At 37.8% G+C, this 27,439-nt stretch overlaps 1 protein-coding gene and 1 non-coding gene across 2 annotated transcripts in view; one reads left to right on the forward strand and one right to left on the reverse strand.

Annotated features, from left to right (window-relative positions):
- The window catches only part of LOC122215644 (agouti signaling protein), a 167,404-nt gene that overhangs the window by 110,148 nt on the left and 29,817 nt on the right, over positions 1–27,439 (reverse strand). The window lies entirely within an intron of this gene.
- On the forward strand, positions 16,022–16,125 carry LOC122216794. The gene has a single exon (XR_006201120.1). It is a non-coding gene; the product is annotated as a U6 spliceosomal RNA (small nuclear RNA).

Here is a 27,439-nt window from a genome sequence, read left to right on the forward strand (position 1 = left end):
GGGGTACTTGAACAAATTATAGCTGAGAACTTCCCTGAACTGGGGAAGGAAAAAGGCATTGAAATCCAAGAGGCACAGAGAACTCCCTTCAGACGTAACTTGAATCGATCTTCTGCACGACATATCATAGTGAAACTGGCAAAATACAAGGATAAAGAGAAAATTCTGAAAGCAGCAAGGGATAAACGTGCCCTCACATATAAAGGGAGACCTATAAGACTCGTGACTGATCTCTCCTTTGAAACTTGGCAGGCCAGAAAGGCTTGGCACGATATCTACAGTGTGCTAAACAGAAAAAATATGCAGCCGAGAATCCTTTATCCAGCAAGTCTGTCATTTAGAATAGAAGGAGAGATAAAGGTCTTCCCAAACAAACAAAAACTGAAGGAATTTGTCACCACGAAACCAGCCCTACAAGAGATCCTAAGGGGGATCCTGTGAGACAAAGTACCAGAGACATCACTACAAGCATAAAACATACAGACATCACAATGACTCTAAACCCATATCTTTCTATAATAACACTGAATGTAAATGGATTAAATGCGCCAACTAAAAGACATAGGGTATCAGAATGGATAAAAAAACAAGACCCATCTATTTGCTGTCTACAAGAGACTCATTTTAGATCTGAGGACACCTTTAGATTGAGAGTGAGGGGATGGAGAACTATTTATCATGCTCCTGGAAGCCAAAAGAAAGCTGGAGTAGCCATACTTATATCAGACAAACTAGACTTTAAATTAAAGGCTGTAACAAGAGATGAAGAAGGGCATTATATAATAATCACAGGGTCTATCCACCAGGAAGAGCTAACTATTATAAATGTCTATGCGCCAAATACCCGAGCCCCCAGATATATAAAACAATTACTCATAAACATAAGCAACCTTATTGATAAGAATGTGGTCATTGCAGGGGACTTTAACACCCCACTTACAGAAATGGATAGATCATCTAGACACACAGTCAATAAAGAACCAAGGGCCCTGAATGATACATTGGATCAGATGGACTTGACAGATATATTTAGAACTCTGCATCCCAAAGCAACAGAATATACTTTCTTCTCGAGTGCACATGGAACATTCTCCAAGATAGATCATATACTGGGTCACAAAACAGCCCTTCATAAGTTTACAAGAATTGAAATTATACCATGCATACTTTCAGACCACAATGCTATGAAGCTTGAAATCAACCACAGGAAAAAGTCTGGAAAACCTCCAAAAGCATGGAGGTTAAAGAACACCCTACTAACGAATGAGTGGGTCAACCAGGCAATTAGAGAAGAAATTAAAACATATATGGAAACAAACGAAAATGAAAATACAACAATCCAAACGCTTTGGGATGCAGCAAAGGCAGTCCTGAGAGGAAAATACATTGCAATCCAGGCCTATCTCAAGAAACAAGAAAAATCCCAAATACAAAATCTAACGGCACACCTAAAGGAAATAGAAGCAGAACAGCAAAGGCAGCCTAAACCCAGCAGAAGAAGAGAAATAATAAAGATCAGAGCAGAAATAAACAATATAGAATCTAAAAAAACTGTAGAGCAGATCAACGAAACCAAGAGTTGGTTTTTTGAAAAAATAAACAAAATTGACAAACCTCTAGCTAGGCTTCTCAAAAAGAAAAGGGAGATGACCCAAATAGATAAAATCATGAATGAAAATGGAATGATTACAACCAATCCCTCAGAGATACAAACAATTATCAGGGAATACTATGAAAAATTATATGCCAGCAAATTGGACAACCTGGAAGAAATGGACAAATTTCTAAACACCCACACTCTTCCAAAACTCAATCAGGAGGAAATAGAAAGCTTGAACAGACCCATAACCAGCGAAGAAATTGAATCGGTTATCAAAAATCTCCCAACAAATAAGAGTCCAGGACCAGATGGCTTCCCAGGGGAGTTCTACCAGACATTTAAAGCAGAGATAATACCTATCCTTCTCAAGCTATTCCAAGAAATAGAAAGGGAAGGAAAACTTCCAGACTCATTCTATGAAGCCAGTATTACTTTGATTCCTAAACCAGACAGAGACCCAGTAAAAAAAGAGAACTACAGGCCAATATCCCTGATGAATATGGATGCAAAAATTCTTAATAAGATACTAGCAAATCGAATTCAACAGCATATAAAAAGAATTATTCACCATGATCAAGTGGGATTCATTCCTGGGATGCAGGGCTGGTTCAACATTCGCAAATCGATCAACGTGATACATCACATTAACAAAAAAAAAGAGAAGAACCATATGATCCTGTCAATCGATGCAGAAAAGGCCTTTGACAAAATCCAGCACCCTTTCTTAATAAAAACCCTTGAGAAAGTCGGGATAGAAGGAACATACTTAAAGATCATAAAGGCCATTTATGAAAAGCCCACAGCTAACATCATCCTCAACGGGGAAAAACTGAGAGCTTTTTCCCTGAGATCAGGAACACGACAGGGATGCCCACTGTCACCGCTGCTGTTTAATATAGTGCTGGAAGTTCTAGCATCAGCAATCAGACAACAAAAGGAAATCAAAGGCATCAAAATTGGCAAAGATGAAGTCAAGCTTTCGCTTTTTGCAGATGACATGATATTATACATGGAAAATCCGATAGACTCCACCAAAAGTCTGCTAGAACTGATACATGAATTCAGCAAAGTTGCAGGATACAAAATCAATGTGCAGAAATCAGTTGCATTCTTATACACTAACAATGAAGCAACAGAAAGACAAATGAAGAAACTGATCCCATTCACAATTGCACCAAGAAGCATAAAATACCTAGGAATAAATCTAACCAAAGATGTAAAAGATCTGTATGCTGAAAACTATAGAAAGCTTATGAAGGTAATTGAAGAAGATATAAAGAAATGGAAAGACATTCCCTGCTCATGGATTGGAAGAATAAATATCGTCAAAATGTCAATACTACCCAAAGCTATCTACACATTCAATGCAATCCCAATCAAAATTGCACCAGCATTCTTCTCGAAACTAGAACAAGCAATCCTAAAATTCATATGGAACCACAAAAGGCCCAGAATAGCCAAAGTAATTTTGAAGAAGAAGACCAAAGCAGGAGGCATCACAATCCCAGACTTTAGCCTCTACTACAAAGCTGTCATCATCAAGACAGCATGGTATTGGCATAAAAACAGACACATAGACCAATGGAATAGAATAGAAACCCCAGAACTAGACCCACAAACGTATGGCCAACTCATCTTTGACAAAGCAGGAAAGAACATCCAATGGAAAAAAGACAGTCTCTTTAATAAATGGTGCTGGGAGAACTGGACAGCAACATGCAGAAGGTTGAAACTAGACCACTTTCTCACACCATTCACAAAAATAAACTCAAAATGGATAAAGGACCTGAATGTGAGACAGGAAACCATCAAAACCTTAGAGGAGAAAGCAGGAAAAGACCTCTCTGACCTCAGCCGTAGCAATCTCTTACTCGGCACATCCCCAAAGGCAAGGGAATTAAAAGCAAAAGTGAATTACTGGGACCTTATGAAGATAAAAAGCTTCTGCACAGCAAAGGAAACAACCAACAAAACTAAAAGGCAACCAACGGAATGGGAAAAGATATTTGCAAATGACACATCGGACAAAGGGCTAGTATCCAAAATCTATAAAGAGCTCATCAAACTCCACACCCGAAAAACAAATAACCCAGTGAAGAAATGGGCAGAAAACATGAATAGACACTTCTCTAAAGAAGACATCCGGATGGCCAACAGGCACATGAAAAGATGTTCAACGTCGCTCCTTATCAGGGAAATACAAATCAAAACCACACTCAGATACCACCTCACGCCAGTCAGAGTGGCCAAAATGAAGAAATCAGGAGACTATAGATGCTGGAGAGGATGTGGAGAAACAGGAACCCTCTTGCACTGTTGGTGGGAATGCAAATTGGTGCAGCCGCTCTGGAAAGCAGTGTGGAGGTTCCTCAGAAAATTAAAAATAGACCTACCCTATGACCCAGCAATAGCACTGCTAGGAATTTATCCAAGGGATACAGGAGTACTGATGCATAGGGGCACCTGTACCCCAATGTTTATAGCGGCACTCTCAACAATAGCCAAATTATGGAAAGAGCCTAAATGTCCATCAACTGATGAATGGATAAAGAAATTGTGGTTTATATACACAATGGAATACTACGTGGCAATGAGAAAAAATGAAATATGGCCTTTTGTAGCAACATGGATGGAACTGGAGAGTGTGATGCTAAGTGAAATAAGCCATACAGAGAAAGACAGATACCATATGGTTTCACTCTTATGTGGATCCTGAGAAACATAACAGAAACCCATGGGGGAGGGGAAGGAAAAAAAAAAAAAAAAAAAGAGGTTAGAGTGGGAGAGAGCCAAAGCATTAGAGACTGTTAAAAACTGAGAACAAACTGAGGGTTGATGGGGGGTGGGAGGGAGGGCAGGGTGGGTGATGGGTATTGAGGAGGGCATCTTTTGGGATGAGCACTGGGTGTTGTATGGAAACCAATTTGACAGTAAATTTCATGTATTAAAAAAAAAAAAAAAAAAAAAAAAAAGAATAATACCCTCCAGTTCCATCCACCTTGGTGCAAATGGCAAGATTTCATTATTTTTCATTGCCAAGTAGTATTCCATTGTATACATATACCACATATTCTTTACCCATTTATCAGTTGGTGGACATTTGGGCTCTTTCCATAATTTGGCTATTGTTGACAGTGCTGCTATAAACATTGGGGTACCTGTGCCCCTTTGAATCAGCGCTCCTGTATCCTTTGGATAAATACCTAGTAATGCAATTGCTGGGTCCTAGAGTAATTCTATTTTTAATTTTTTGAGGCACCTCCACACTGTTTTCCAGAGTGGCTGCACCAGTTTGCATTCACACCAGCAGTGCAAGAGGGTTCCCCTTTCATCATATCCTTGCCAACATCTGTTGTTTCTTGAATTGTTAATTTTAGCCACTCTGACAGGTGTGGTATCTCAATGTGGTTTTGATTTGTATTTCCCTGATGATGAGTGATGTTGAGCATCTTTTCATTTGTCTGTTTTCCATCTGGATTTCTTTGTAAAAGTGTCTATTCATGTCTTCTGCCCATTTCTTCACTGGATTATTTGTTCTTTGGGGTGTTGAGTTTGGTAAATTCTTTATAGATTTTGGATACTAACCCTTTATCTGATATGTCATTTGCAAATATCTCCTCCCATTCCATAGGTTGCCTTTTAGTTTTTCTGATTGTTTTCTTCACTGTGCAGAAGCTTTTTATCTTGATGAGGTCCCTATAGTTCATTTCTGCTTTTGTCTCCCTTGCCTCCGGAGACATGTCAAGTAAGAAGCTGCTGTGGCTGAGGTCAAAGAGGTTGCTGCCTGTTTTCTCCTGTAGGATTTCAATGGTTTCCTGTCTCACATGTAGGTCTTTCATCCATTTTGAATTTTTTTTATGTATGGTGTAAGAAAGTGGTCCAGTTTCATTCTTCTGCATGTTGCTGTCCAGTTCTTCCAGCTCCATTTGCTAAAGACACTGCTTCCCCCCCCCCCCCACCCCGCATTGGATTCTCTTTCCTGTTTTGTCAAAGATTAGTTGGTTGTATATTTGTGAGTCCATTTCTGGTTTCTCTATTCCATTGGTCTATGTGTCTGTTTTCATGCCAATACCATACTGTCTTGATGATTACAGCTTTGTCATATAGGTTAAAGTCTGGGATTGTGATGCCTCCAGCTGTGGTTTTCTTTTTCAACATAACTTTGGCTATTCGGGGTCCTTTGTGGTCCCATATAAATTTTAGGATTGTTTGCTTTTGCTCTGTGAAGAATGTTGGTTCTATTTTGATTGGGGTTGAATTGAATGTGTAGATTGCTTTGAGTAGTATCAACATTTTAACAATATTTGTTCTTCCAACCCATGAGCATGGAATATTTTTCCATTTCTTTGTGTCTTCTTCAGTTTCTTTCATAAGTTTCTATAGTTTTCAGCATACAGAACTTTTACCTCTTTGGTTAGGTCTATTCCTAGGTATTTTATGGGTTTTGGTGCAATTGTAAATGGGATCAATTCCTTGATCTCTCTGTTACTTCATTACTGGTGTATAGAGATGCAACAAATTTCTGTACATTGATTTTTTATCCTGCAATTTTGCTGAATTCATGTATCAGCTCTAGCAGTTTTTTGGTGGAGTCTTTTGGGTTTTCCATAGAGTGTCATGTCATCTGTAAAGACAGAAAGTTTGACTTCTTTGCCAATCTGGATGCATTTTATTTCATTTAGTTGTCTGATTGCTGAGGCTAGGACTTTCAACACTATATTAAACATCATTGGTGAGAGTGTACATCCCTGTCATGTTCCTGATCTCAGGGGGAAAGCTCTCAGTTTTTCTCCATTGAGGGTGATGTTAGCTGTGGGTCTTTCTTCTTGTTGTTGTTGGTTTTTTTCTTAATGTTTATTTTAAGAGAATACATGCAGGGGAGGGGCAGAGAGAAAGGGAGAGAGAGACAGAGACAGAGAGACAGAGGATCCAAAGCAGGCTCTGTGCTGAGAGCAGAGAGCCCGATGCGGGGTTCGAATCTACAAACCATGAGATCATGACCTGAGCCAAAGTTGGATGCTTAACCAACTGAGCCACCAAGGTGCTTTATGCTGTTAAGGTATGTTCCTTCTATCCCAACTTTCTGGAGGGTTTTTATTAAGAAAGGATGCTGTATTTTGTCAAATGCTTTTTTCTGCATCTATTAACAGGTTTATATGGTTCTTATCCTTTCTTCTATTAATGTGATGTATCATGCTGATTGATTTGTGAATACTGAGCCAGCTCTGCAGCCTAGGAATGAATCCCACTTGATCATGGTGGATAATTCTTTTAATATACTGTTGAATTCAATTTGCTAGTATCTTGTTGAGAATTTTTACATCTATGTTCATCAGGGATATTAGCCTGTAATTCTCCTTTTTAGTGGGGTCTTTGTCTGGTTTGGGAATCAAGGTAATGCTGCCTTCATAGAATGAGTCTGGAAACTTTCCTTCTGTTTCTTCCTTGGAACAGCTTTAGAAAAATAGGTTTTAACTCTGCTTTAAATATCTGCTAAAATTCCCCCGGGAAGCCATCTGGCCCAGGACTCTTATTTGTTGGGAGATTTTTGATGACCAATTGAATTTCTTTGCTGGTTATGGGTCTGTTCAAATTTTCTATTTCTTCCCGTTTGAGTTTTGGTAGTGCCTAGGAATTTGTCCATTTATTCCAGATTGTCCAGTTTGTTGGCATCTAATTTTTCATAGTATTCTCTAATAATAATTGTATTTCTGTGGTGTTGGTTGTGATCTCTCCTCTTTCATTCATGATTTTATCTATTTGGGTCCTCTTTTCTTTTTGAGAAGTCTGGCTAGGGGGTTATCAATTTTGTTTATTCTTTAAAAAAACAGCTCTTAGATACACTGATCTGTTCTGCTGGTTTTTTTGTTTTTTTTTTTTTTTTTGGATTTTATATTGTTCATTTTTGCTCTAATATTTATTATTTCTCTTCTTCCGCTGGCTTTGGGCTTTCTTTGCTGCTGCCTTTCAAGTTCCTTTAGGTGTGAGGTTAGGTTATGTATTTGGGACCTTTCTTGCTTCTTGAGATAGGCCTGAATTGCAATGTTTTCCTCTTAGAACTGCCTTTGCTGCATCCCAAAGGGCTTGGACTGTGGTGTTTTCATTTTCATTTGCTTCCATATATTTTTTAATTTCTTCTTTAGTTTCTTGGCTGACCCATTCATTCTTTAGTAGGATGTTCTTTAGCCTCCATGTGTTTGAGGGCTTTCCAAATTTTTTCTTGTGGTTGATTTCAAGTTTCATAGCATTATGATCTGAAAATATGCAAGGTATGATCTCAATCCTTTTATATTTATTGAGGGCTGTTTTGTGACCCAGTATGTAATGTATTTTGGAGAATGTTTCATGTACACTCAAGAAAAATGTGTATTCTGCTGCTTTTGGATGAAAAGTTCTGAATATATCTGTTAAGTCCATCTGGTCCAACATATCATGCAGAGCCGTTGTTTCCTTATTTTCTGCCTAGATGATCTGTCCATTGTTGTAAGTGGAGTATTAAAGTCCCCTACAATCATGGTAATATTATCTATACATTTATTTATGTTTGTAATTAGTTTATTTATATATTTGGGTGTTTTTATGTTGGGTGTATAGACATTTATAATTGTTAGCTCTTCTTGATGGACAGATCCCTTAATTATGATATAATGCCCTTCTTCACCTCTTGTTACAGTCTTTGTTTGAAAACCTAGTTTGTCTAATATAAGTACGGCTACTCCAGCTTTCTTTTAATGTCCAGTAGCATGATAGATGGTTCTCCATCCCCTCACTTTCAATCTGCAGGTGTCCTCAAATCTAAAATGAGTCTCTTGTAGGCAGCATATAGATGAATCTTGGTTTCTTTTTATCCATTCTGATACCCTGTGTCTTTTATTGGAGCATTTAGCTCATTTACATTCAGAGTGATTATGGAAAGATATTGATTTATCATTGTGTCATTGTGTTATCTGTAGGTTTCATGCTTATGGTAATGTGTTTGGTCCCTTGTAGTCTTTGTTGCTTTCCACTCAGAGTCTCCCTTAGGATCTCATGCAGGGCTGGTTTGGTGGTCATGAACTCCTTTAGTTTTTGTTTGTCTGGGAAAGCCTTTATCTCTCCTTCTATTCTGATCAACTGCCTTTCTGTATAAAGGATTCTTGGCTGCATATTTTTCATATTCAGCATATTGAATATATCCTGATACTCTCTCCTAGCCTGCCAAGTTTCAGTGGACAGGTCTGCTACCTTTATTGTGTCTACTCTTATAGGTTAAGGCCCGTTTGTCCCTAGCTGCTTTCAGAATTCTCTCTTTATCTTTTTTTTTGCCAGTTTCACTATGCTATGTCATGATGTTGACCTGTTTTTGTTGATTTTGAAGGGAGTTCTCTGTGCCTCTTGGACTTCAATGCCTATTACCTTCCCCCGATTAGGGAAGTTCTCAGCTATAATTTGTTCAAATAAACCTTCTGCCCCTATCTCTCACTTTTCTTCTTCTAGAACTCCTATGATACGGATATTATTTCATTTCATGGAATCACTTAGGTCTCTAATTCTTCCCTCTTGGTCTAATTTCCTTCCCCTCTTTTTTCAGCTTCATCATTTTCCATACTTTTATCTTCTATATCAGCCATTCTCTCCTCTGCTTCTTCCATCCTCGCTGTCACTGTATCTAGTTTATTTTGGATCTCATTTATAGCATTTTTCAATTCATTGTGACTATTTCTTAGGTCTTTGATCTCTGCAGCAATAGATTCTCTGCTGTCTTGTATGCTTTTTTCAAGCCCAACTATTAGTCTTATGACTGTTATTCTAAATTCTCATTCAGATATATTGTTTATATCTGTTTCGAGCAATTCTCTGGCTGTCATTTCTTCCTGGATTTTCTTTTGAGAATTCTTCCATGTTATCACTTTGGCTAGGTTTCTGTCTTTTACGTATTTTAATAGCTTGTTATGTGTCCTGCACCTGTGAGTACTACTATGTTAGAAAGGGGTCATACACTGTCCAGGGCCTGGCACTTCAGGAAGTGTTTTTGGAGTGTGTTGAGTGCACTCTGTTGTTGTGTATTTGGCTGCTCTACCCCACTGGTCAGTCCTCTACAAAGCTCCTCCTTGCTCATAGCGGTAGATTGTTTGGATCTTCCACCAGGTGTGCTTTGATTTGTTTGTTGAAGTAACCCTGGGAAAAAGGAAAGGGTAGGGAAACTGATTCCATAAAGAGAAAAATGAAAGGGGCAAAAACAAAAACAAAAACAAGCAGAGAATCAAAGGAACTATAAGGCTTAATCCAGAGAGAGAGAAATAAATAAATAAATAAATAAATAAATAAAATATGTATTTTATATTTTATATAAATTTATATTTAATATAAATATAAATATTTTATGTTTACATTGTGTAGATAGATAGAGATATAGATATAAAGAGAAAAAAAAAGAGAGAAACAGACTAACATATAAAACCACAGGAGACTTGTTCATTGGTGCCTAGGACTGGTGGCTGTGCTGGTCTGGAAAAGAGGCCATCTGGTTTGTTCAGTGTCAGTCCCACTCCCATAGATAAGCTGTTGGCAGGCTCAGAGGGACAGGGTTTGGTTTAAGTGGGTCCCGCCTCCACTGGGGGCCGCTGTACTGGTCACTGAAGCCCCACCGTATTGGTGATGGAGAGAAAAACGGCAACATCCCCATCTTCCCTACTCGGACCCGGTGTCTCAAACCATGCTGTTCAGGCAGCCCTCACAGGCAGTCAGCTTTCCCTGTTCCACAGTTCTCCTGCACCTCCTAGGCAATAGGCTGGGATTCAAAACCAAGTGCGCTAAGCGGCCCAGCACGGCACGGATTCTTTTCTGATGTAGTGCCACTCAGCCTTGCTGACAAAGGGCCTTTGGCTGGCACCTGCAGGGTCGTTTGTCCTTGGGGATGCAATAACCCCTCTTCCCACAGTACTCAAGGAAGGGGACTGTTCTCTCCCAGTGTGACCCCAAGATTCACTACCATGCCCAGGGGCTGGCTCCCCTCTTGCTCCCCTACCGCCAGGTGTGTGCCCACAGCCAGCACAAAAGTCACACAATTTGAAAACTCCAATCTTCAGCTCCTGAAGCTGTTTACAAAGTAGAAACTGGCACTCTCTGTATTTTTCGTTCCCCAGTCCGTGGTCCAGAGAGGTTTTTCTCTTGTACTAATTCAATACCACAATCTACAGCCTCTCTTTCTCTCCCTTTTGTGTCTCCACAGAAGGGTTTCCCTCCCCTCTGCCTACATTGTTTTATCTCCCCCAATTTGCATACATGCACCTCTGTCCCACCAGGCTGTCTCCCTCCACCTGTGGAGATCTTTCTGTCACTCTGCAGAATGATTTCCCAGGTATTCCAAGTGTTCTGACTTCAATACAGCTGTATTTGAGGGACAAGGGAAATCCCAGTCCCCCTACTTCTCACCATCCTAACTCCCCTCCGTATGTTGGTTTTGTATCCTGCAACCTTACTGAATTTATTTATCAGTTGTAGTTTTTTGGTGGAGTCTTTAGGGTTTTCTATATATAGTATCATGTCGTCTGCAAAGAGTAAAAATTTTACTTCTTTCTTACCAATAGATGCCTTTTATTCCTTCTTGTCTGATTGCTGTGGTTGGGATTTCCATTACTATGTTAAATAATAGTGGTGAGAGTGGACATCCTTGTCTTGTTCCTGACCTTAGGGGAAACGCTCTCAGCTTTTCACCGCTGAGAATGATGATAGCTGTGGGTTTTCATGTAAAGCCTTTATTTTGTTGAGGTATGTTCCCTCTAAACCTATTTTTTTAAGGCTTTTAATCATAAATGGATGTACTTTGTCAAATGCTTTTTCTGCATCTATTGAAATGATCATATGATTTTTATCCCTTTTTTTATTGATGTGATGTATCACATTGGTTGACTTGCAAATATTGAACACCTTTGCATCCCAAGGATAAATCCCACTTGATCATGGTGAATGATTTTTTTTTTAATTCTTTTAATGTTTATTTATTTTTTGAGAGAGACAGAGACAGAATGCGAGTGGGTTAGGGGCAGAGAGAGAGAGGGAGACACAGAATCTGAAGCAGGCTCCAGGCTCTGAGCTGTCAGCACAGAGCCCGATGTGGGGCTCAAACTCACAAGCTGTGAGATCATAACCTGAGCCGAAGTTGGATACTCAACCAACTGAGCCACCCAGGTGCCCCAATGATTTTTTAATATATTGTTGGATTTGGTTTGCTAATATTTTGTTAAAGATTTTTAGATCTATGTTCATCAGAGATATTGGCCTGTAGTTCTCTTTTTTTGTAGCATCTTTATCTGATTTGGGGATCAGTGTAATTTTGGCTTCATAGAACAAATTAGGAAGCTTTCCTTCCTCTTCTATTTTTTGGAATAGTTTGAGAAGAATAGCTACTAACTCTTCTTTAAATGTTTGGTAGAATTCACCTGTCAAACCTCTAGCCCTGGACTTTTGCTTGCTGGGAGTTTTTTGATTACTGAATAAATTTCATTGCTGGCAATCAGACTGTTCAAATTTTCTATTTCTTCCTGATTCAGTTTTGGGAGGTTATATGTTTCTAGAAATTTATTCATGTCTTCTAGGTTGTCCAGTTTGCTGGCATATAATATTTCATAGTATTCTCTTATAATCTTTTGTATTTCCGTGGTATCAGTTGTTATTTCTCCTCTTTCATTTCTGATTTTATTTTTTTGAGTCCTCTTTTTTAAAAGTCTGGCTACAGGTTTATTGATTTTGTTGATCTTTTCTAACAACCAACTCCTGGTTTCATTGATCTGTTCTTTTGTTGTTTGTTTCTATTTTGCTTATTTTTGCTCTAATCTTCATTATTTCCTTCCTTCTATTAGTTTTGGGTTTTGTTTTTTGTTCTTTTTTCTAGTTCTGTTAGATATAAGGTTAAATTGTCTATTTGGGATTTTTCTTGCTTCTTGAGGTATGCCTGTATTGCTATAAACTTCCCTCTTAGAACAGCATTTGCTGCATCCCCCAAATTTTGAACCATTGTGTTTTCATTTTCATGAAACATTTTCATTTGTCTCCATGTATTATTTTATTTCATCTTTGATTTCTTGGTTGACTCATTCATTGTTTAGAAGCATGTAATTTAACCTCCATGTGTTCATGTGCTTTCCAGTTTTTTCTTGTGGTTAATTCTAGTTCCATGGAATTGTGGTCAGAAAAGATGTATGGTATGACTTCCATATTTTTGAATCTGATCAGAGTCGATTTGTGGCCTAATATGTGATCTATTCTGGAGAATGTTTCACATGCACTAGAAAACAATGTGTATTTAGCTGTTTTAGGATGGAATGTTCTGAATATATCTGTTAGGTCCATCTGGTCCAATGTGTCATTCAAAGCTACTATTTCCTTGTTGATCTCCTGTTTGGATGATCTGTCCATTGATGTAAGTGGGGTGTTAAATTCCCCTACTATTATTGTATTACTATTGATTAGTTCCTTTATGTTTGGTGTTAACTGATTTATGTATTTGGAAGCCCACATGTTAGTGCACAAATATTTGCAATTGTTATATCTTCTTATTGCATTGTACCAGTTATGATTATATAGTGTCCTTCTTTGTCTCTTGTTACAGCCTTGGTTTTAAAGTCTATTCTTACTATATAAGTATTGCTACTCTGGCTTTCTTTTCACTTCCATTTGCATGACAGTGTCTCTCCATCCCTTCACTTTCAATCAGCAGTTGTCTTTAGGTCTGAAATTAGTCTCTTGTAGGCAGCATATAGTCTTATTTTCTTATCCATTCCATCACTCTATGTCTTTTGATTGGAGCATTTAGTTCATTTACATTCAAAGTAATTCTTGATATGTGTGTATTTATTGGCATTTTTTAAACTTGTTTTATGGTTGTTTTTGTAGTTCCTCTCTGTTCCTTTCTTCTGTTGCTCTCTTCTCTCATGATTAGTTGGCTTTATTTAGGGAAGTACTTGGATTCCTTATTCTTTATTTTTTTACATACCTATTACTGTTTTTTGATTTGTGGTTATTATATGGTTTATATATAACATCTTCTGCATATAGCAGTCTATATTAAGCTGATAGTCACTTAATTTTGAACTCATTATTTACTCCTCTCTCTCCATGTTTCAGATATTTGAAATATTACAGATATTACAGATATACTTTTTTTTTCCTTTTATGCTTCCTATTTTCCTTACTCTTCCTTATGGTTTTTGTTTTCTATTTACAAAGTCCCCCATATCATTCTTGTAGGGCTGGTTTAGTGGTCATGAATTCTTCTAACTTTTGTTTGTATGGAAAATTCTTTATCTCTCCTTCCATTCTGAATGATAGCCTTGCTAGATACAGTATTATTGGTTGCAAATTTTCCCTTTACAGCACTTTGAATACATTGTGCCATTCTCTTCTGGACTGCAAAGTTTCTGCTAAAAAATCAGCAGATAGCCTTATGGGGTTTCCTTTGTATATAGTTGTCTCCTTTTCTCTTGCAACCTTTAAAATTCTTTTTTTATCACTATTTTTTGCTATTTTAATTACTATGTGTCTTGGTGTGGACCTTTTTGGGTTGAATTTGGTGGAGGATTTTTATGCCTCCTGAATCTGGATCTCCATTTCCCTCCTCAGATTCAGGCCATTTTCAGTTATTATTTCTTGAAATACATTTGCTGCCCCAATTTCTCTTCTCCTGGGATCCCTATAATGCAAATGTCATTATGCTTGATAGAGTCACTGAAATCTCTAAGTCTATTCTCATTATACAGTATTTGTTTGTCTCTCACCTGTTCAGTTTGACTGATTTATATTATTCTATCCTTCAGGTCATTTATATATTCCTCTGCTTCCTGTAACCTACTAGTTACCCCATCTAGTGTACTTTTAATTTCATTTATTGAGTTCTTCATCTCTGATATGTTATTTTTTTCTATCTCTTTGTCAAGGGTCTCACTTATGTCCTCCACTCTTTTCTGAAGTCTAGTGAGTATCTTTATGATCATCACTTTAAGTTCTTTATCAGGCATATTATATTTCTATTTTGCTTAGATTTCCTGTTGTGATTTTGTCCTGTACTTTTTGTCGTCTGTCTCCTCATTTTGTCTACCTCTCTGTGTCTGTTTCTATGTATTAGGCAAGTCAGCCATATCATTTGCTCTTGAAAGTAGTGGCTTTATGTGGAAGAGGTCCTGTAGTACCCTACAGTGCAGTGTCTCCTGTTCACCAGAACCTCACACTTCAGGGGAATCTCCTATGTGTGTTGCTTGCATCCTGCTGTTGTGTCTGAGTTGCTTTTTCTTTCAGTTCAGATGTCTGTACTGACTCTCTGCCTGTTGTGGCCTGTGCTTGCTCTCTGTGGTGTAAGTAAGAACCCAGGAATCCATCTCTAAGGCACTTTAGGGCTCTGGGGTAGTGTGGGGGTATTAGCAAAATTTGCGCTGAGCCAACAGTTCTAGGCCAGAGCTCCTGAAGCACAGTGGCTATGGTGGCCAGGGGCACATGACATCTATAAGTGTGTGGGTGGGCAGGGTTTATTCATATTAAAATTTGCACTTAGCCCAGGGCAGTGGCCAGCAATCTTGGAGTGGGGCAAGTTCTCAGAACACTGGTCAGGCACACTGTTATCAGGTATTCTATTCTATTCTATTCTATTCTATTCTATTCTATTCTATGAGAGAGAAAGAGAGAGAGCAGGTAAGAGGAGCAGAGGGAGAAAGACAGAATCTCAAGCAAGCTCCACACAGTGCGGAGCCCAATGCAGGGCTCCATGCTACAACCATGAGATCATGACCTCAGCTGAAATCCTCAGACACTCAATCAACCGAGCCACCCAGACACCCCTAGCCAATCATCTTTTATGAACATCTAGGTTGTTTCCACTTTTTCAGAATTATAAATGACAATGTGTAAACTTCCATATTTATGTATTATTGTGGACTTATCTGATTACTTGATTGAAATAAAGAAGTAGAATTGATGGGTCAAAATGTATACCATTTAAAATTTGATAAGTTATTGCCAAATTGCCTTCTACAAAAGTTGAATCAGTTTACCTTCCCATTAACACTTGAGCTGTGCAGCGTTGGTGATATAGTGGTGAGCATGGCTGCCTTCCATTAACACTTGAATCAGATTAAGGTAACAAATTGGTCCTAGATTGAGGTATTTCACAAGAGCAAATAATAAATCTCTCCAGAGAGGATAATCTCAACTTAGATCACACAAATTCACACATATAAGTAAAGCCCTGCCAAAGACGGGCTCTTAAAAATTACAAAACGCACAATGAAATATTCCACAATAAGCAAGAGTCAGCCTATGAGCTCATCAACAGACACCATAAAGAGAGTGAAAAGGCAAGCCACAGATGGGAAAAAAATAATTACAAAACATATATCTGTTAAAGGACTTGTATCCAGAATATATGGTAAAATAAAAAACAAAGGGAGACCAGTGCTCACTTTGGCAGCACATATACTAAAATTGGAACAATACAGAGATTAGCATGGCCCCTGCACAAGGATGACACGCAAATTCATGAAGTGTTCCATGTTTTCTTAAAGACTTTTAATGAAAAAACAGCAAATGGTCAAAAAATAATGATCATTTGAAACATCCTATTTTGGGGGTAACTTGGTTTTATGGATGCTGAAATATTAGGTGAAATACAGCAATTAAATCTTTTTTTTAATTAAAAAACCCAAAAAACAAAAAACAAAACAAAACAAAACAAAAACAAAGGGAGATCAGCCTTTAAAAATTCCCTGAGAAGACAAAATCAGTTTAGTCATATATAAAGCTTAATTTAGCTTATTTTATAAGATTAACTTAACCTGGGTCATTTCTTGCTTATGCCTCAGAAAATCATAAGCAAAACTTTAACTGTTTCCCAAGTTTGATATGAGGTAATTACTAACCAATTATTAACTATTTAAAAAAATTCTAATATTATAACCAGTTACTGTGAAGAATAGTCACTGCTTTCTCATTACATAAGCTACTTTATATACCCCTGAGATTCATTCCATGCTTTGGTTTCAGTGCTCCCAGTTTGCAAACTGTCTTTTTGGTGTGTGCATGATAAATTTTTACTATTTACTGCTTTGGTGATTCATTGGTTTTACTGAACTTTTGATAGTATAAAGAATTCTTACTAATCTATAAAGACAAGAGACAACAACCTAATTTAAAAACTGAGCAAAAAAAGTCTGAAAATGTCACAAAAGATATCCAAATGGCCAACATATATATATATGAAAAGATGCTCAACATTATTACTCATCTAGGTAATGTAAATAAGAACTAAAACGAGATACCACTACATGTTTGCCAGATTGGCTACAATTAAAAGGCTGATAATACCAATTGTTGATGAATACATGGAATCACTGAAATGCTTGTACATTATGAATGGGAGTCCAAAATTATACAGCCAGTTTAGAAAACTGATTGGAGTTTCTTTTCTTCTCTTTTCTTTTTAATTTTAGAGAAAGAGAGAGAGTGGAGGCAGGGAGAGGGCAGAGAGAGAGAGAGAGAGAGAGAGAGAGAGAGAGAGAGAATCTCAAGCAGGCTCCATGCATGGAGCTCCAGCATGGAGCCTGATGTGGGACTTAATCCCACAAACCTGGGACCATGACCTGAGCCGAAATCAAGAGTCAGACACTCAACCAACTGAGCCACCCAGGTACTTCCTGATTGGAGTTTCTAATGAAATTAAACATTTTTTCAAAATTGATGTAGGAAATAAAAACCTTAGATGTAGGAAGCATAAAGGATACTAAGCATATTAATAAACCTAAATCCATACCTAGATACATTACAGTGAAATTATCAAAACCTAAGGGAATATGTTAACACAACCAGAGAAGGTCTAGAAACAATGACCTACCCAGTAGTAATTAGAATCTCTAATGCCCAGGGGAGCCTGGGTGGCTCAGTCAGTTGAGTGTTGGACCCTTGATTTCAGCTTAGGTCATGATCTCATGGTTTGTGGGTTCAAGCTGTGCATTGGTTTCCACGCTGACAGTATAGAGCCTGCTTGGTATTCTCTCTCTCTCCCTCTCTCTCCCTCTCTCTCCTTCTCTCTCAAAATAAAATGAAATAAAATAAAATATAAAATAAAATATAAAAAATAAAATAAAATATGATTGGCTAAGAGTCTGAGTTTTTTTGTTTGTTCATTTGTTTTGTTTTTAAATTCCACATATAAGTGAAATCACATGTTAGTTGTCTAGTTAGTTGACTTATTTCACTTACCATAATACCCTCTGCATCCACCCAAATTATCACAAATGGCAAATCTCACTCATTTTACAGCTGAGTAATATTCCATTATGTATACATACCACATCTTCCTTATCCATTCATTTATCACTGGACACTTAGGCTGCTTCCATATCTTGACTATTGTAAATAATGCTGCAATAAACATGTGGGGTACACACATCTTTTTGAATTAGTATTTTGGGTTTATTTGGGTAAATATCCAATAGTGTAATTACTGAATCATGTGGTATTTCTATTTTTAATTTTTTGAGGAATTTCCATACTGTTTTCCATTGTGATTACACCAACTCACATTCCCACCAACAATGCACAAAGGCTCCCTTTTCTCCACATCCTTGCCAACATTTGTTATTTCTTGTATTTTTGATATTAGCTTTCTGACTAGGGTGAGGTGATATCTCGCGGTGGTTTTGATATGTACTTTCCTGATGATTAGTGATGTTGAGCATCTTTTCATCTGTCTGTTGGCTATCAGTATGTCTTCTTTGGAAAAATGTCTAGTCAGGTCCTCTGCCATTTTTAAATCAGGTTGTTTGGAGCTTTTTGGTGTTGAGAACAAACTGGTGGTTAGCCAGAGGGGATGTAGATGGGATGATGGGAAAAATAGGTGAATGGGATTAAGAGGTGCAAACATCTAGTTATAAAATAAGTAAGCACAGAGATGAAAAGTACATCATAGGGAATATAGTCAATAGCACTCTAATAATTTTGTATAGTGACTACACTTCTCCTGGTGAGCATAAGTAATATGTAGAATTGTTGAATCAATATGTTGTACACCTGAAACGAATATAACACTGTATGTTAATTACACTTCAATTTTAAAAATCTCAGAATTGAACTGAAAGTTGTAGTGAATGCTAAATTAAGTTAAAATGAGAGCAAGTGAAATGAAATATAAAATATGATTTAAAATTATCCTTGCAAACTAAATATGTACTTTTAATTAAATGTTTTCTGTTAAGATTTAAAAAAAAAAGATTGGTTAAATAAATTACAATATATCTACACAATGATATACAGAATGGCCACAGAATCCAGAAACACAGATTTATTAAAAATCAAACATTTATCCCCTTCTTGTGCACCCACTTCTTCTGGTGTACAACAAAGGGACAGGCTTATTTGGTGAAACCAGTACCACAATCAACTGAGGCAACGCACTTCAGATGGATATGCAGGGATTGAGGGAAATACTGCATTTATGCATCATGTTCATTGCAATTTGCACAGCTCATTGAACTCTAGATTGCTAATGAAGGACAACACACCGAACATATCATATTGATTTGATATTATAATATCATATCAATAAATCAATTGTTATGGGTATTTGCCTATTTTTCCAGAGTTTTATAGTTCCTCCTTATAATAAGAAGAAAGATTTATTAGTACTGGCAAAAAAAAGACCACAATTTATTAATGGAAAAAATTATAGAATAGAATGCATCGTATAATGCCAGCTTTGTAAAAACATGTGTATGTGTATTTGTATATGCATAGTAAAAATTCTGGAGGGCTTTCATATTTTATTTCCATATTGTTTCATTTTATGAGCCTTTATTTCCTTTATAACCAGAAAACCTATATAAATTTCCATTATGAAAAACTTGAACAAACAATAGTCGAAGCCGTGCTTGGGGTTAAAAGACAGTTGTCAATGTCTATAAACTGACCAATGCCTTCCTCGTTCCAAGCCGTCTCTGTGTGAATGCTGGGACTGAGACAGAAGGGAAAGAGGTGTTAGTGAAAAATCCAGAAAGTGAGGATGAAGGACTCCAGGTATTGAGAAAGGGAAAGAGAGGGGGTACCTCTATTTGTAAAATTGAGTAGTAGAGTCAGGATATAAAGAGCTTAGATCTACCTGGAGGGAAGGGAAGTTTACCAGGGTACTGGATCCTGTTTTTTCCACATTTCTCTCTGACCTCTAATTGTTCATAATCCCAAAAAAGGGTGGAGGAGATGCTGGTGGCATGAATTCTTTATCCTCCTTTCACTTTTTAGATCAAGACTCATGGGGTGCCCGGGTGGCTCAGTCGGTTAAGCGGCCGACTTCAGCTCAGGTCATGATCTTGTGCTCTAAGAGTTCAAGCCCTGTGTGAGGCTCTGTGCTGACAGCTCAGAGCCTGGAGTCTGCTTCTGCTTCAGATTCTATGTCTCTCCCTCTCTCTGCCCCTCCCATGCTCATGCTCTGTCTCTGTCTCTCAATAACAAATAAAAAAATTTAAAAAAATTTTTTTTAATTTAGATCCAGACTCAGGACCAAATAAGTATTAATTAGTGAGAGGAATAAGAGAGCAGGGTACTTCTGCAGGGCCTATCCAGCAATCATCTTAACTATGGCTGTATAGTTTTCAAGGTTCTCATCCTAGAATCAGGTCTGTAGGAACATTTTCAACCCATCTCACTGGGAATACATGAGGTTTACTATCCCTAGGTTACTCTTTTTTTTTTAATTAATGTTTATTATTTATTTTTGAGAGAGAGAGACAGAGCGTGAGAGGGGGAAGAGGCAGAGAGAGAGGGAGACACAAAATCCGAAGCAGGTTCCAGGCTGAGCTGTCAGCACAGAGCCTGATATGGGGCTTGAACCCACAAACCATGAGCTCATGATCTAAGCCAAAGTCAGCCACTTAATCGACTGAGCCACCCAGGCGACCCCCTAGATTACTCCTTGCACAACAGTTAGGTTTTATTACTGTCATTCTTACCACATGCCATTTGCAGTTTGAGAGCTTGGGGTTTTGTTTTTTGTTCGTTTGTTTTTTAAATAATTGCCTATCTTTCTAACTTCTCTCTATATCTTCCTGAGCAACTTCTCCAGTGTTTCTGGTCCTCTTCTTGTCAGCCACAAATGTAGTCAATATGAGGTCCATTATTTATATAAAGATATAATTTCTATAACAACATGATTAATTATTTCTATATATCTCCATATCTCATATAACGAGATTTAAGATTATCGATACATTCAGTTAATACAGAAGACTGCAATCACATTATAGATCCAATTATGTATTGAAAGGGCCTGGTATGTTGTAGGCCCATACTGAAGTTAGCTTCCTTCCAAAGAGAGAAATAAATATGTATTGCCAACTTTAAAAGGAAACATGCAATCTTGATATAGGCAAAGATTTCTGAAGACACGGAAACATTAATAAAAGAAAAAATTGATAACTTGGACTTTATAAAAAGATAAGACTTTCTGCTTTTCAAAACATACTCTTAAGAAAGTGAAAAGGCAAGCCAGAGATGGGAAGAAAATATCTGCAACACATACATCGCACAAAGGACTTATATCTGGAACACATTACAAAAACTCTTACACCTCAAGAAGATTGGCAAAAAAACTGAACAGATATTTTACAACATAAGATACATGAATGGCTAAAAGAAAATAAGAAAAGATACTCAACTCTACTAGTCAACAGGAAATTGTAAATTAAAACCACAATGAGATATCATTTCACACTCACTAGAATATGTAAAACTAAAACAATGCAATACCATACAAATGGCCAGAATGCCAGTAAGTCAATCTGGGCAATAATAACACTGTAAAAAAACCATTGGTATGAAAGATGAGGAAAAGGTAATGGTCTAGTCCTGGAGACTAGGTTTGAATGATAAGAGTAAACTGGTTGGTTTGGGACTAAAGAGGGATCAAAAGCAGGGAAAACAATAGAATTTGACAACCCTAAAACTCAAGGAATTAGAAGGGAGTAGGGAGTAGGAAGAGGGTATCAGATCCCAGACTTAAAATACCCCTTTATTTGCTGATTATAGACCTGACCTGAACAATAGAATAGGGAAAAGAGAGTAAATATGCAGAGGTTATATGATTTATTCCTTGTTTCAGATATTTGTCTAATGAACGGGTAGAGGATTGGATTTAAATATTTTAGCTATTGTGGTAAGTATCATTGTTCACCAAATATTCCAGTTTCTCTTCCTACTATATATATCCCTCTTTTCAGGATTATACATTCTGCCCCATTGAATTCAGGTGGCCACATGTATTAGTTATCTACTGCTGCGTGACAAATTACTCCAAAACTTAGTAATTAAAAACAATAAATATTTAATATCTATTTCACAGTTTCTGTGAGTCAAGAATTTGGGAGTGGGAGTAGCTTAGCTAGTTATTTCTGGCTTAGGGTCTCTCATGCGGTTATAGTCAAGATGTTTTCTAGGGCTGCAGACATTTGAAAACTTGACTGGAGTAGGAAGATCCTCTTCCAAGAGGGCTCATTTATATGGATGTTGGCAGGATATTTCTGATCCTCAGTGACTACTGGTGAAGGGCCTAAGGTCCTCACCATATGGTCTAATCATTGGGTTATTTTAGTGTCCTCGTGACATGAGCAGTTGGCTTCCTCAAGACTGAGTAAACTAAAAGAGAGATCAAGGAAGAAGTTGCAATGCCTTTTATGACCCTGTCTTGGAAGTCACACATTATCACTTCTGCCATCATGTATTTGTTAGAACCAAGTGACTAAGTCCAACACTCAAAGGGAGAGAAATTAGGCTCTACTTTCTGAAGGAAGGAATTTCAGAAAATTTGTGGACATACTTTGAAAACCACCACACCTGCTGATTTTGCCTTTGCTGAATATACCAGGTCACTTTTTCTACTACTCTGTCTTTATATATTAAGCAAGAGCTGAAACACAAGAGAGAACACAATGCTCAGTATTCCCACTGACCCAACACAATTATGACCCTGAGAGTTGGTTTCACTTCTTGCATTCTCTGAATTTCTATTTTTACAAAAGCATTAGATCATAGATTTATTTATTGATGTTAGATAAGATACAGCCATATGAAGATGATATAAATCGAAATACATATGTTCAATCATAGAGTGGTCTTTTAGGTCCATAAAATTAGGATTTATCTAGTAACATCCCAGGCACAGCACAAAGTACTATACATAAACCATATTATACTAACTTCAAATGTCTCTAATAGATATACATATGCATATTAATATGGCTGGTCTGATTCGTTTTTGGTTACTATTTGCATAGAATGAGTCTTTTCATCTTTTCACTATATTCAGGTCTAAAATGGGTCTCTCATGGAAAGAATATAGATGAATCATTTTTAAAATCAACTCTACCAGTCTCCACCTTCTTATCGGAGTATTTAGTTCATGTACACTTAAATAGTTACTGACCAATCCCTATCAAATAACGCCAGCATTCTTCACAGAGCTAGAACAAACAATCCTAAAATTTGTATGGAACCACAAAAGACCCCAAATATCCAAAGCAAACCTGAAAAAGAGAACCAAAGCTGGAGGCATCATAATTCTGGACTTCAAGCTGTATTACAAAGCTGTAATCATCAAGACAGTATGGTACTGGCACAAGAACAGACACATAGATCAATGGAACAGAATAGAGAACCACAAAACGGACCCACAAACATATGGCCAAATAATCTTTGGCAAAGCAAGAAAGAATATTCAATGGAAAAAAAGTCTCTTCAGCAAATGGTATTGGGAAAACTGGACAGTGACATGCAGAAGAATCAACCTGGACCATTTTCTTACACCATACACAAAAATAAACTCAAAACGGATGAAAGACTTAAACGTAAAACAAGAAGCCATCAAAATCCTAGAGGAGAAAACAGGCAACAACCTCTTTGACCTCAGCTGCAGCAGCTTCTTGACATGTCTTCAGAGCAAGGGAAACAAAAGCAAAAATGAACTATTGGGACCTCTAAGATAAAAAGCTTCAGGGCACCTGGGTGCCTCAGTCAGCCTCATGGGTTTGAGCCCCGCATTGCGCTCTGCTGTAGTGGTGCAGAGCCTCCTTGAGATTCTCTGTCTCTCTCTCCCTCTACCCCTCCCTCACTCACACTGTCTCTGTCTCTCTAAAAATAAATAAATAAACTTAAAAAAAAAAAAAAAGATAAGCTTCTGCACAGCGAAGGAAACAATTAGCAAAACTAAAAGGCAACCTACAGAATGGGAGAAGATATTTGCAACTGACATATCAGATAAAGGGTTAGTATCCAAAATCTATAAGGAACTTATTAAACTCAACACCCAAAAAACAAATAATCCAGTGAAGAAATGGGCAGAATACAGGAATAGGCACTGTTGCAAACAAGACATCCAGATGGCTAACAGACACATGAAAAAATGCTCAACATCAAATGTATCATCAGGGAAATACAAATCAAAACCACAATGAGATACCACCTCACACCTGTAAGAATGGCTAAAATTAACAGGCAACAACAGGTGTAGGCGAGGAGGCGGAGAAAGAGGAACCCTTTTGCACTGCTGGTGGGAATGCAAACTTGTACAGCTACTCTGGAAAACAGCATGGAGGTTCCTCAAAAAATTAAAGATAGAACTACCCTATGACCCAGCAATTGCACTACTAGGTATTTATTCAAAGGATACAGGAGTGCTGATTCGAAAGGGCACATGCACCCCAATGTTTATAGCAGAGCTATCGACAATAGTCAACATATGGAAAAAGCCCAAATGTCCATCGACTGATGAATGGATAAAGAAAATGTAGTATATATTTACAATGGAGTATTACTCGACAATCAAAAAGAATGAAATGTTACCATTTTCTTTTTTTTTAATTTTTTTTACATTTATTTATTTTTTTTCCAATATATGAAATTTATTGTCAAATTGGTTTCCATACAACACCCAGTGCTCATCCCAAAAGGTGCCCTCCTCAATACCCATCCCCCACCCTCCCCTCCCTCCCACCCCCCATCAACCCTTAGTTTGTTCTCAGTTTTTAACAGTCTCTTATGCTTTGGCTCTCTCCCACTCTAACCTCTTTTTTTTTTTTTTTCTTCCCCTCCCCCATGGGTTTCTGTTAAGATTCTTAGGATCCACATAAGAGTGAAACAATATGGTATCTGTCTTTCTCTGTATGGCTTATTTCACTTAGCATCACAGTCTCCAGTTCCATCCACGTTGCTACAAAAGGCCATATTTCATTCTTTCTCATTGCCACGTAGTATTCCATTGTGTATATAAACCACAATTTCTTTATCCATTCATCAGTTGATGGACATTTAGGCTCTTTCCATAATTTGGCTATTGTTGAGAGTGCTGCTATAAACATTGGGGTACAAGTGCCCCTATGCATCAGTACTCCTGTATCCCTTGGGTAAATTCCTAGCAGTGCTATTGCTGGGTCATAGGGTAGGTCTATTTTTAATTTTCTGAGGAACCTCCACACTGCTTTCCAGAGCGGCTGCACCAATTTGCATTCCCACCAACGGTGCAGGAGGGTTCCCGTTTCTCCACATCCTCTCCAGCATCTATAGTCTCCTGATTTGTTCATTTTGGCCACTCTGACTGGCGTGAGGTGATATCTGAGTGTGGTTTTGATTTGTATTTCCCTGATAAGGAGCGACGTTGAACATCTTTTCATGTGCCTGTTGGCCATCCGGATGTCTTCTTTAGAGAAGTGTCTATTCATGTCTTCTGCCCATTTCTTCACTGGGTTATTTGTTTTTCGGGTGTGGAGTTTGGTGAGCTCTTTACAGATTTTGGATACTAGCCCTTTGTCCGATATGTCATTTGCAAATATCTTTTCCCATTCCGTTGGTTGCCTTTTAGTTTTGTTGGTTGTTTCCTTTGCTGTGCAGAAGCTTTTTATCTTCATAAGGTCCCAGTAATTCACTTTTGCTTTTAATTCCCTTGCCTTTGGGGATGTGTCGAGTAAGAGATTGCTACGGCTGAGGTCAGAGAGGTCTTTTCCTGCTTTCTCCTCTAGGGTTTTGGTGGTTTCCTGTCTCACATTCAGGTCCTTTATCCATTTTGAGTTTATTTTTGTGAATGGTGTGAGAAAGTGGTCTAGTTTCAACCTTCTGCATGTTGCTGTCCAGTTCTCCCAGCACCATTTGTTAAAGAGACTGTCTTTTTTCCATTGGATGTTCTTTCCTGCTTTGTCAAAGATTAGTTGGCCATACGTTTGTGGGTCTAGTTCTGGGGTTTCTATTCTATTCCATTGGTCTATGTGTCTGTTTTTGTGCCAATACCATGCTGTCTTGATGATGACAGCTTTGTAGTAGAGGCTAAAGTCTGGGATTGTGATGCCTCCTGCTTTGGTCTTCTTCTTCAAAATTACTTTGGCTATTCTGGGCCTTTTGTGGTTCCATATGAATTTTAGGATGGCTTGTTCTAGTTTCAAGAAGAATGCTGGTGCAATTTTGATTGGGGTTGCATTGAATGTGTAGATAGCTTTGGGTAGTATTGACATTTTGACGATATTTATTCTTCCAATCCATGAGCAGGGAATGTCTTTCCATTTCTTTATATCTTCTTCAATTACCTTCATAAGCTTTCTATAGTTTTCAGCATACAGATCTTTTACATCTTTGGTTAGATTTATTCCTAGGTATTTTATGCTTCTTGGTGCAATTGTGAATGGGATCAGTTTCTTTATTTGTCTTTCTGTTGCTTCATTGTTAGTGTATAAGAATGCAACGGATTTCTGTACATTGATTTTGTATCCTGCAACTTTGCTGAATTCATGTATCAGTTCTAGCAGACTTTTGGTGGAGTCTATCGGATTTTCCATGTATACTATCATGTCATCTGCAAAAAGCGAAAGCTTGACTTCATCTTTGCCAATTTTTACATTTATTTATTTTTGAGAAACAGAGTGAGACAAAGCATGAGCGGGGGAGGGGCAGAGAGAGAGGGAGACACAGAATCTGAAACAGGCTCCAGGCTCTGAGCTGTCAGCACAGAGCCTGACGCGGGGCTCGAACCCACAAACTATGAGATCATGACCTGAGCCGAAGTCGGATGCTCAACCAACTAAGCCACCCAGGTGCCCCTGTAATGTTACCATTTTCAACAAGATGGATGTAAATAGAATGTATTCTAAACAAAATAAGCCAGTCAGAGAAAGACAAATATCACATGACTTCAATTTAAAACAGATGAACATAAGGGAAGGGAAGCAAAAATAATATAAAAACAGAGAGAGAGACAAACCATAAGAGACTCTTAAATACAGAGAACAAACTGAGGGTTGCTAGAGGGGGTTCGGGTGGGGGAAAGGGCTACATGGGCGAGGGGCATTAAGGAGGACCCTTGTTGGAATGAGCACTGGTGTTATATGTAAGTGATGAATCACTAAATAAATAAATAATCACTGATAACTTGTGAGGATAGCATACCACATACAGTTGTCAAATCACTATGTTGTATACCTGAAAATAATGTAACATTGTGTGTCAACTATACTTCAATTTTAAAAATAAATAAAAAATAATAATTACTGATTAAAAAAAAGAAAACCACCATACCATATAATTTACTCTAATAAAATTGGTGGCATGTATGAGGTCTAGGCAGAAGCTTTAAGGGCCTGTGAGTGGTTTGCCTGCCTCTTTTTCTTCTTCCATAAGACAGGCAATATCTCAGATAGAAAGCCTGGGTCCTAGAGTAAAGATGATGTATGGGTACCTGGGTGGCTCTAGTAGGTTGAGCATCTGACTTCAGCTCAGTTTGGGATTTCACGATTCGTGGGTTCAAGCCCCATGTCAGGCTTTGTGCTTTTGCCAAGTCTGCTTCAAATTCTC

This window comes from Panthera leo, chromosome A3 (genome assembly GCF_018350215.1).
Source record: "Panthera leo isolate Ple1 chromosome A3, P.leo_Ple1_pat1.1, whole genome shotgun sequence".
Lineage (NCBI taxonomy): Eukaryota > Metazoa > Chordata > Mammalia > Carnivora > Felidae > Panthera > Panthera leo.